The sequence below is a fragment of the Chelonia mydas genome, chromosome 2 (assembly GCF_015237465.2).
Source record: "Chelonia mydas isolate rCheMyd1 chromosome 2, rCheMyd1.pri.v2, whole genome shotgun sequence".
Classification (NCBI taxonomy): domain Eukaryota; kingdom Metazoa; phylum Chordata; order Testudines; family Cheloniidae; genus Chelonia; species Chelonia mydas.
Genome location: NC_057850.1, coordinates 240,962,617 through 240,974,853, shown reverse-complemented (window position 1 = coordinate 240,974,853; position 12,237 = coordinate 240,962,617). Strand labels below are relative to the sequence as shown.

Genomic DNA, 12,237 nt, shown 5'->3' with positions numbered 1-12,237 from the left:
TCAAGGACTGATTTTTGCAACTGTCTGATACATGGTTACTATAAATATGCAGAAAGGCTCACATGTATTCATTTTGTTATTTCAAAACCAGAGCTCGTGCCATTCTTTTTAAAGAGCCAAATCTATCTCAACAGTTTGCTTTAACTGGAAAATTCCTTTTGAATCCTTACACTACCAGTGAACAACAACAAACAAGACTGTGCCGTCACATACTACCATACATCTGAAGATTTCAATGTGGTTTTATGAAGGTGGGTAAGTACAACAACTGTTGTATAGATTGAAAAACTGAGGCACTGATACAAAGCTACTTGCCTCATTTCTCAGTCAGGTAGTGAGAAATCAGATATCTTGACATCCCGTACCCTTGCTCCAACTATTTGATAGAGTTCAGATACCATGAGGATAGAGTTTTGTGGCGTCCAGACTACGCCCTGGGAAGCTTGTGGAGGCAATGGCAATGATGGGAACTTGTGGTGGGGAAGGCACCTCTGGGACCTTGATCCAGTCATGGCACTGCTCTCACTCAGCACTGCTGCTGATGTGCCTAGGGTGACCAAGTGTCTGGTTTTGGACTGGAACACCCGGTCAAAAAGGGATCCTGGCAGGTGTTGACTGGGCCGTGATGCGCAGCGGGGCTGGCAGACTCTCTGCTAGCCGCTGCACAGCTCCTTGGTCAGGAAGCAGCTGGCATGTCTGGCTTCTAGCCTTAGGGGCTGCCAAGAGGGGTCTGTGTGCTGCCCACCCCCCCACAGATGCAGCTCCCATTGGCTGGGGCAGGGCAGGGGAGGAACTAGTGCGACTCGTGAGTGCTCAGCAGGCGGCTGTTGAGGGGTCACGTGTCACACGCCTCTCCCACTGCTGCCTGGCCCTCTTCTCCTCGAGCTGCAGTGCATGCCCTGCAGCGAACTGCAGTCTGTCGCTCCATTGCTGGCACCCAGGAGTTAGAGGTATGTATCCCTGTCACAGAGTTCTGGGAATGGGGCTGCACCCCCACTGCATCCCTCCCCATCCCAACCCCGCACCCTCATCCCCCCACCACTGCATCCCTTGCCATCCCACACCTTCCCCCATCCCTACATCCCTCCCCGTCCCAACCCCCCCGCACCCCTGTCCCTGCATCCCTCCCTGTCCCATCCCCCCGCACCCCCATGTCCCTCACTGCATTCCTCCCCACCCCACCCCCTGCACCCACATCCCTCCCCACCCCACACCTCCCACCCCCACACCTCCGTCCTTGCGTCCCTCCCCGTCCCAACCCCCTGCAGCCCCATGTCCCTCACTGCATCCCTCCCCCATCCCATCCTGCCCCCCATTCCTACCCATCCCAGCCCTGTACCCCTTACCCCCACCCATCCTCTCCACCTCCCAGAGCCGCCACCCCCATGTCCTCACCCCCACCTCCCATTCACCTCTATACACTGCTGCACTCCCATTATGTCCCTATACACCCGTGCCCCCCACATCCTCATGTACCTGTAGCCTTCTGCCTCCCCCTGCATCTCAATACACCCCACATACCCCACCCACACTCCCTCCTCTCCCCTTCACTGCCCCCTCTCACCCCTACTCTGCTCTTCTCCTTGGCCTCTTTCCCTCCCCATCCTCTCTCCCACACACAGACACACCATCTTTTCCCCTCCAGCTCACCCTTCTCCCTTCCTGGCTGGGTGATTTAGGCAGCCCCTAGAAAAGTACATGAAAAAGTGTCTCTGTGTAGGCAACTGTGTGCATGCGTGCATTATGTGTGTGTTAAGACTGTGTGTCTTTGTGTAGGGTGGTGTGTGTATTGCCGCATGGGTGTATACCTCTGTGAATAAAATTTGCAGCCTAACTCTTTGACTTTTATTTCTTTTGCTGGCTTGTGCACAAAAAAAATGACGACAAAATATGTGTGTATTCATTTCATAACAAGTGTTTAAAAGGGAAGGGAACTCTAAAAGAAATGTAAGATTTCTTAAAAAGTGAATGTTGTTGACTAGTAATTGCAGAAGAGCCATTGTCTAGCTACATTAAAAACTCTTTGTTGCAGACTCTCTCTTTTTATGTGTATGTCCAGCACCTACCACCCTGGAGCCCTGATCTTAGTTGGGGTCTCCAGGCACTAAACAACAATTGTAGCAATAAATAATGTGGAAGTATATGTGTTAGTGCATGCTAGATGTGTACACATGAATACACGTTTCAGAGTAGCAGCCATGTTAGTCTGTATCCGCAAAAAGAACAGGAGTACTTTGTTAGTCTCTAAGGTGCCACAAGTACTCCTGTTCTTTTTATGAATACATGTGTGTGTATGAATGTAGGTGTGGGAGTCAGTTTCTACAGATTTATTTATATAGGTATCTGGACAGGTGTGCATTTCTGTGGTTATGCTCTATGAATTTGTATTTGGGATTCAGGAGTGGGCCTTTGATGGACCCATTGCAGCTGTGATAATGAGTGGTCCTAACGGAGGGAGTGGTGATGGAGTGAGCAGGGGGCAGGGCCTCGGGAAGGGGTGAGGCTTGGGGGCAGCGGTGTTCAGTTTTCTGGAATTAGAAAGTTGGCAACCCTAGATGTGCCTGGAGTGGTTCTGGGCCTTCAGGAAACTGGGAACTTTGGAAAATGAAGTTACTTATTGCAGAAAGCTCCATTTTGAACTCCTTTCTCAAGGAAAACAGTCACTGGAGACAAGGAGTGAGATCAGGATTCAAAAACAAATATGACACTAAAATTAAAAAATACTCTGGAAGAAGTATTTTGGAAGAACTACTGCTAGACAGGATTTTTGTAAGCCTCAATACCTTGCCTGCCTCCAATACTGAGTGGGCCGGCAGAACAGAGGTTCAGTTAAAACTGTATGCAAGTTTGCATAACCTTAAACAAAGACATGGATTTTAACTGTAATAGCCTTTTCAGAGTTATGTTCTACTATTCTGCAATATATGAACTGCACTGATTTTAAGCCTGATCCACATAGCCCTTATGCATGTGCTCAACTGTTTAGTAGTCCATGTGAGTAGTCCAACTGACTTCAATGGATGACTCTCATGCTTGACATTAAGCACATGCTTTAATGTTTTGTTGAATCAGGGCCTTAATCTCCAACAATAATTATTGGGTAATATATTGAGTTATTAATTTAACAAAAAGGGAATATTTAAGGATATCTTTTTTTAAACAACGACTGGGATACAAAATGATAAGTAGAATTAATGCTGACTAAAGTCTTAGAGTATCTTGGATTTATGCAGACCACTTATGCAGAACATTTATGAAGACAAATAAATCCTCAATCTGTGGGCATAAATCCTGATTTTGTAGGCCCAAAAACCTAGGGGATCGTGAAAAGGGGATCGTGAAAAGCCACTAACACAGAGGGGAAGAATCAGACAGTAAGACTACTCCATCCTTTTTGATCAATCATTTAGGGGAACAAAATAGAGGACAACTAGCAGGAGTACCAAAGGGACAGCAGATAAGCAGGGAGGGCCTGTGAAAGAGGCCAGACACCTGTACCCCCTCTCTACTCATTGCAGTCCGGAAGCAGGAAAACCAAGGAGTGTCCTTTTTTAGGCTTCCAATTCACCTTTCTACCTTCCCCTTAAGCCCCTTGCAGGACCAGAGCATTTGGGTAGACATACAACAATAGCAACTTTTTTCAGCCGCCAAAGGACATGGTGAATGGAAACAGTAGGCAAAGCTACTGGAGACACATTGACTGGGATGAATAAAGCATGGTGCAAGTTAACGTACATTGAATAGGTGAGGCACAAAAGACATTTCAGATTTTGACAGTGGGGACATTTCAAATGTGCGTAGCAAAGACATACTCTGAATTGGTGTTTGGAGCTCCACTCTGAATACTTTTCAGACTAGCAGCCATGTTAGTCTGTATCCGTTGTGACAAAGTTCCTGCGCTTGGTGGGTCTTGGTGGGTCTTGCGCTTATTGGCAGATTTGCTCGCCTTGGAGCTTTACGGCAGCCCTCAGCTTGGCCGTTTTGCTGAATTCACAGTCCAGGTCGACTCCTCCTGTGTCTGCCCAGGATTTGGGGGGAACCCGGGCCCGCCCTCTCCTCCGGGTTCCAGCCCAGGGCCCTGTGGAATGCAGCTGTCTAGAGTGCCTCCTGGAACAGCTGTGCGACAGCTACGACTCCCTGGGCTACTTCCCCATGGCCTCCTCCCAACACCTTCTTTATCCTCACCATAGGACCTTCCTCCTGGTGTCTGGTAATGCTTGTACACCTCAGTCCTCCAACAGTCCGCATTCTCACTCTCAGCTCCTAGTGTCTCTTGCTCCCAGCTCCTCACACGCACACCACAAACTGAAGTGAGCTCCTTTTTAAAACCCAGGTGCCCTGATTAGCCTGCCTTACTTGATTCTAGCAGCTTCTTGATTGGTGCAGGTGTTCTAATCAGCCTGTCTTAATTGTCTCCAGAAGGTTCCTGATTGTTCTGGAACCTTCCCTGTTACCTTACCCAGGGAAAAGGGACCTACTTAGCCTGGGGCTAATATATCTGCCTTCTATACTCTCCTATAGCCATCTGGCCTGACCCTGTCACACTGCAAAAAGAAACTAAGAGACTTAGAGACTAAGGTGCCACAAGTACTCTGAATACTGACATCTTCCCATTCACAGGTATCAGTACTTTCTGTATTGCTGAGGAATAGTGTAAAATATAGCAACAATCTGCTGTCTCACTGCAATGAGTGGTAATCACTTCCAGGCAGTTGTTATATTCACCAGTTGAAATGTCACTAAGGGTAGTGCTGAAAACCAACTAATATATGGTGGAAGCAGACCTTGCAATAGAGTTCCAATTCATTTTGGAAAGCAGCTGTAAAAAAAAGTTAATAGTCTTTTCTGTGGTGCCCAGGTCAAAGGACATCTCAAAAAGTTACTTGTCTTGATGACTTACATAGTGCTAACAGGGAGTACTACAGGAACACTTGCCAAACTGAAAGATGCACATTACATTAATTTCATCAGGCAGTATAGAGTTACTTCTTCACATTAACACCAGGCAATGAGTTTTTCCAAGCTTGTTATGAACCCCTTGCTAAACCTTTAAGGTGACCTGAAATATCCCAAGGGGAAAAATTCATATGAGGCTTGTTACATGAAGAGGTTTATTAAGACGATTGGTTGAAAGGTATCTTGTCAACACAGGACAAATGTATATAAGTTAACATACATACAGAAAATGCCAAATATGAAATGAAGTTTTCATAGTATAATACTGCACAGCCAAAGTTCCAGAGCAGCAATCAGAACATGGAGTGAGAGTTATCTGATTATTACAAGAGAGAGAATAAATACTACCCCCTTAAATTGCTTAAATCAAAACACCATGCCCTCTGGTCAAAATACTCTGAGCATTAAAAACAAAAACAAGTAAAATTCTTGAACACATGGTAAAGGGGAACCAGATTTTTCTCCTTCCAAAAACAAATAATGTATGTGTTCTGTAATCTCTCAACAAACATTTACACATAAGACTTTACCAGTTTAAGGATCAATGCCTTGCCTGCGACGATCCATACCGGCGAATCGGAGACTGTTGATGAGATTCCAGCAACTCACGGAAGTTACTAGATCGCAGGCCCTGGTTCTCATGGGAGACTTCAATCACCCTGATATCTGCTGGGAGAGCAATACAGCAGTGCACAGACAATCCAGGAAGTTTTTGGAAAGTGTAGGGGACAATTTCCTGGTGCAAGTGCTGGAGGAACCAACTAGGGGCAACTAGAAGAACCAACAAGAGCTCTTCTTGACCTGCTGCTCACAAACCGGGAAGAATTAGTAGGGGAAGCAAAAGTGGATGGGAACCTGGGAGGCAGTGACCATGAGATGGTCGAGTTCAGGATCCTGACACAGGGAAGAAAGGAGAGCAGAAGAATACAGACCCTGGACTTCAGAAAAGCAGACTTTGACTCCCTCAGGGAACTGATGGGCAGGATCCCCTGGGAGAATAACATGAGGGGGAAAGGAGCCCAGGAGAGCTGGCTGTATTTTAAAGAATCCTTATTGAGGTTACAGGGACAAACCATCCCGATGTGTAGAAAGAATAGTAAATAAGCCAAGCTGGTCGCCTGCCATAACAGTGAAATCCTTGCTGATCTTGAACACAAAAAAGAAGCTTATGAGAAGTGGAAGATTGGACAAATGACCAGGGAAGAGTATAAAAATATTGCTCGGGGATGCAGGAGTGAAATCAGGAAGGCCAAATCACACCTGGAGTTGCAGCTAGCAAGAGATGTTAAGAGAAACAAGAAGGGTTTCTTCAGGTATGTTAGCAACAAGAAGAAAGTCAAGGGAAGTGTGGGCCCCTTACTGAATGAGGGAGGCAACCTAGTGACAGAGGATGTGGAAAAAGCTAATATACTCAATGCTTTTTTTGCCTCTGTCTTCACGAACAAGGTCAGCTCCCAGACTGCTGCACTGGGCAGCACAGCATGGGGAGTAGGTGACCAGCCCTCTGTGGAGAAAGAAGTGGTTCGGGACCATTTAGAAAAGCTGGACGAGCACAAATCCATAGGGCCGGATGCGCTGCATCCGAGAGTGCTAAAGGAGTTGGCGGATGCGATTGCAGAGCCATTGGCCATTATCTTTGAAAACTCATGGCGATTGGGGGAAGTCCCGGACGACTGGAAAAAGGCTAATGTAGTGCCCATCTTTAAAAAAGGGAAGGAGGAGGATCCGGGGAAGATATGCTGGAGGGTAGGGATAGGATACAGAGGGACCTAGACAAATTAGAGGATTGGGCCAAAAGAAATCTGATGAGGTTCAACAAGGACAAGTGCAGAGTCCTGCACTTAGGATGGAAGAATCCCATGCACTGCTACAGACTAGGGACCAAATGGCTCGGCAGCAGTTCTGCAGAAAAGGACCTAGGGGTTACAGTGGATGAGAAGCTGGATATGAGTCAACAGTGTGCCCTTGTTGCCAAGAAGACCAATGGCATTTTGGGATGTATATGTAGGGGCACTGCCAGCAGATCGAGGGACGTGATCGTTCCCCTCTATTTGACATTGGTGAGGCCTCATCTGGAGTACTGTGTCCAGTTTTGGGCCCCACACTACAAGAAGGATGTGGAAAAATTGGAAAGAGTCCAGCGAAGGGCAAGAAAAATGATTAGGGGACTGGAACACGACTTATGAGGAGATGCTGAGGGAACTGGGATTGTTTAGTCTGCAGAAGAGAAGAATGAGGGGGGATTTGAGAGCTGCTTTCAACTACCTGAAAGGGGGTTCCAAAGAGGATGGATCTAGACTGTTCTCAGTGGTAGCTGATGACAGAACAAGGAGTAATGGTCTCAAGTTGCAGTGGGGGAGGTTTAGGTTGGATATTAGGAAAAACTTTTTCACTAGGAGGGTGGTGAGACACTGGAATGCATTACCTAGGGAGGTGGTGCAATCTCCTTCCTTAGATATTTTTAAGGTCAGGCTTGACAAAGCCCTGGCTGGGATGATTTAGTTGGGGATTGGTCCTGCTTTGAGCAGGGGGTTGGACTAGATGACCTCCTGAGTTCCCTTCCAACCCGGATAGTCTATGATTCTATGATTCTGGGGACCAGCATATGGACTCTCTGGAGTGGTGCCACGAGCTTGGAGATCAACCCTGATGCTCCAGAGATCGGTGCTGGGACTCCAGGGACTGGTGAGGTGCTTCCACAGTCTACGCCAGACAGCCGGCAAATGATGCTGTCAAGGTTCCTCCCCCACTCTGAACGCTAGGGTACAGATGTGGGGACCTGCATGAAAACCTCCTAAGCTTATCTTTACCAGCTTAGGTCAAAAAGTTCCCCAAGGTACAAAATATTCCACCCTTTGTCCTTGGATTGGCCGCTACCACCACCAAACAAATACTGGTTACTGGGGAAGAGCTGTTTGGAAACGTCTTTCCCCCCAAATATTTCCCAAAACCTTGCACCCCACTTCCTGGACAAGGTTTAGTAAAAAGCCTCACCAATTTGCCTAGGTGACTACAGACCCAGACCCTTGGATCTTAAGAACAATGAACAATCCTCCCAACACTTGCACCCCCCCCTTTCCTGGGAAATGTTGGATAAAAAGCCTCACCAATTTGCATAGGTGACCACAGACCCAAACCCTTGGATCTGAGAACAATGAAAAAGCATTCCGTTTTCTTACAAGAAGACTTTTAATAGAAATAGGAGTAAATAGAAGTAAAGAAATCCCCTCTGTAAAATCAGGATAGTAGATACCTTACAGGGTAATTAGATTCAAAACATAGAGAACCCCTCTAGGCAAAAACTTAAGTTACAAAAAAGATACACAGACAGAAATAGTTATTTTATTCAGCACAATTCTTTTCTCAGCCATTTAAAGAAATCATAATCTAACACGTACCTAGCTAGATTACTTACTAAAAGTTCTAAGACTCCATTCCTGGTCTATCCCCGGCAAAGGCAGCATAAAGACAGACACACAGACCCTTTGTTTCTCTCCCTCCTCCCAGCTTTTGAAAGTATCTTGTCTCCTCATTGGTCGTTTTGGTCAGGTGCCAGAGAGGTTACCGTTAGCTTCTTAACCCTTTACAGGTGAGAGGAGTTTTCCTCTGGCCAGGAGGGATTTTAAAGGGGTTTACCCTTCCCTTTATATTTATGACAGATGCCGAGATCCCGGGAAATGCTGTCTACAGTCCGGGGAATGATGCAGGGAACTCTGACAGGTAAGCTAGTGGCGCTGCTCTGGTGATTACAGCAGGGCACTCCCTGCTTTGGGGAGCAGTGCCGCACTGATGGGGACTGCTGGAAAGGTCCCAGAGCAGGTTTACCCCTTGAATGGGGCACCTTGCTGGCCGGCGTGGGCAGCACCGAAAGGGACAATATGTTCTTAGTGGTATGAAAGACCTCTGGCATGAATAGCAGTGCCAGGTGCCGAGTGTCTCTGCTGCTTCCCGGAGTGGCGGGCGAGTCACAAAGGTGTCTCGACAGCTCAACAAGTGCTGAAGCCTGGCCACCACACAGAGGGGAAAAGCTGCCCTACAAGGGTCTTTGCTCTCCTCTGGCTCTCTCCTTCCCTTTATGCCCTCTCCCGGCCTCTCTCTGCTTTTTAGTCATTACCGGTGATGGGGATCGGCACCGGTCGGAGCAAGCGGTGCTTGGAGCGGAGTCTGATCTAGCTGGCTCCGAGGCTGGTGCAAGGGCCCATTCCATAAGGAGCACTCTTAGTCAAATGTCCCACTCCTTTTTGGTTTGGGGCTTGAAACTCTTATAAATGCAACACTTGTCACTTATGTGGGTCTTCCCCAAACACTTAAGACCGCTTTGATGGAGATCACTGATTAGCATAGGTTTTTTGCAGCAGTCACAAGGCTAAAGGCTGGGAACTGGGGCATGCCCTGTCCCGAGGCTAAGTCCCGTAGGGAAATAACTAACTATTTCTAACTTACACACTAAGGGAACTAATACACTACACGAACTTTTGAAGAACTATATACAAGAGAATTTACAACTAGGCACAGTTGAGAAGGAAAGCTACCCGAGGCATGGAGACGTTCCAGCACCATTACTGGCAGTAAGAAGGAACTGAGGGAGGGGGGAGCTGGTAATGCCCCTTATACTGGTGCATATACGCGCCACTCCAGAGGACACCAGAGCCAGTTGCCTATGGATACCACTAAGGGAAAAACTTCCGGCACCGGCGCATGTGGCAAGCACACACACCTACAGTGGAATGGACATGAGCAAGCACTCAGAGAATAACATTTGTTTTCCACCACTGCAGGAAGAACTACTGCTGCACCATCAGACGCTGATACTCCAGTGGGGATACCTGACCATCGCCGCTGCACCAGAGAGGACCTCAGCCTGATACATGTGAGAGTCTGCTCTGACATCCCCACCTTTGTGTGCTCTTTTCTGTCTCCCGCGATCTTCTTCTTGTATTTCTCTCTTGGCTTTTCACCTGATCCTGAAATCAACTGTATTGCACAACACTAGCACAGCAAGATGAGGTGGCCCATCCAACTCTGCTCTGTCTGAGAAGGACCAGTGAAGGAGAGGGACCTGATCAGATTAACTAGCTCATTTCCCTGACTGAAAGGGTAAACTAGGGTTCAAAGCAACAGCTGTCATGGCTAATCGGGCAGCCCAAAGCATTATTCATGACTGACCAGCTGCCCTATATCATGAGATCAACAACAAAAGGCATATTTCTCCTCTCTTTACTATCCAATCTCTCCTCTTCCTTCTGTGTCTGTTTTGTCTAAAGCAGTAACCATCATTCCTGATTCAAAATGTAACAACAAAACTAACCCTTTCTTCCCCACCAGGAAGGACTGTCTGACTGAATAAGAGACTTTAATCAATATTCAGTACCTCCAAAAAGGCACTTTGATTGGTTTTGATTACATTTATTTTACATAACTACTCAATTTCAATACTCTTTGCCTAGTTTAAATTATTCTCCTTTTTCATGTTTCAATAATACATTTATAATCTTGGCATAAATTTCCTACTGTTTCTCTCACGGTACCAAGCAGGCTGAGGCCTCTGTATACCTTGTTTGACATTGTTTGAGGTTGGACAGCGACAGGGTCTTGTTAACATCTTTAACTCCCTGAGCCCCTTTATTTCATCTAAATTAATACAACAAGAGATAGATGAAAAAGTACTCCACCAATGTATTTACACATTTTCTAGTCTACCTCCCAGGAAGTGATTAATTAATTAGCTTCTGTATATCAGTGGTCTTCCTCCCACGCTGTAGAAAGGTATTTACTGTACCACTTTCTCAATATCACTTTCCCTTCCACTTAAATATCAGCTTGTCATCAGTCACTCCCAAACCACACTGCTAGGATGAAGCTTGACAGGTCAAGATTCTCTGGGCTTCCCTTTAAGGAAAGGTGTGGCCTCTTAGAAGATTGTAGGAGAACTTATTGCTACCACCACCAAAATAATATATCACACCTGCCTGGGGCATATTGGGTCTATTAGAATGACTGACCTTGATCTTCTTGATGACTTCTGCATCAGGGGAAGGAGAGGTTACTTAACTGTACAGTAAACTTGAGATCTTTGAGATGTTTTGTCCCTATGGGTGCTCCACCATAGCATGTGTGTACACCCATGTGCTCTTGATCAGAGACTTTAATTAGCGGTGTGTGGGGGTCTCCGTCTATATACTATACAACCTCATCCTCCAGTGCATGGGCAGTTAGGGAGGGGCAGACCTGCTGCTGCTCCGGTTCTCTCTCATCCACAAAGCCAAAGACTTCACAGCAGAGGGGAAGGAGGGCCCAAGCAGCTATCAAGAGACAAATTGTGTAATTATGGTTTTCAGCAAGGGAATGGAGAGTTAACAACTGGATTGGAAAGGATCCACCTTGGGCAGGAAAGTGAATTAATTTGCTAAGGCATACCTATACATGGAAGGTTAGTTTTCATGATAACTAGCAGTAAAATATTTCAGAAGGACAGGATCCTGCCTTCAACTATCATATTAGACTAATCAATCTTTTTTCAAATGGATCTTTATGGATTTTTATTTTCTGAGTTTAAGTAAAGAAATCCTACAGAAGACGCTTATTGCTCCATTTGGACACATTTCCTATCATTATGGAGTGAGTTAACTTTTATGGGTATGGTTATATAAACAGGCAAAAAATGTAAGTTTATACGGCCTAACAGAAAATATTTATGAAAGCCATCATAGGTAATGGAAGTAGTTATCTTCTCTTCTGTAGGTTCATGGGATACTGCATAAGTACATACTCTTGTAAAACTCTTGCTTATATGAACCTAAAAATGCAAAGAGCTAAGCAGATGAGTAAAGGAATTCTTGTATGCCAAGACAAAAAGAAAAATTTATAATGAATAATTGTAATTTTATATGTGGGAAAAACTAGGCAGAGAGATTACATGACTTGTGCTGTGTTACACATTAAGTCTATGACAAGACAAATAACTAGAGCATATCTCCTGATTCCCACTCCTGTACTTTAACCACTAGGGTGTGCTTGCTATAGAAAGATATGGTAACTAAAATGAATAGTAGCCACAAGACTACAGTACAATTATTCATCAATTACTACAGTGAGACTTTTTTCTCCAGTGCCTTATTATGACCATTACATGCACTTAGGCCACAATCCTGCAAACATGCACACAGGTGAGTAAATTTATGCACAAGTGGCCCCATAAAGTTCAGTGGGATTACTTGTCTGTGTAAAGCTACTCTGTTGTAAATGTTTGTAGGACTGGGGCCTAATTCTAACCATATTTTT

General features: G+C 45.8%; 1 protein-coding gene across 5 annotated transcripts in view; it reads right to left on the bottom strand.

Moving 5' to 3' along the window:
- ESYT2 (extended synaptotagmin 2) overlaps window positions 1-12,237 on the bottom strand; it is a 144,754-nt gene that overhangs the window by 52,229 nt on the left and 80,288 nt on the right. The window lies entirely within an intron of this gene.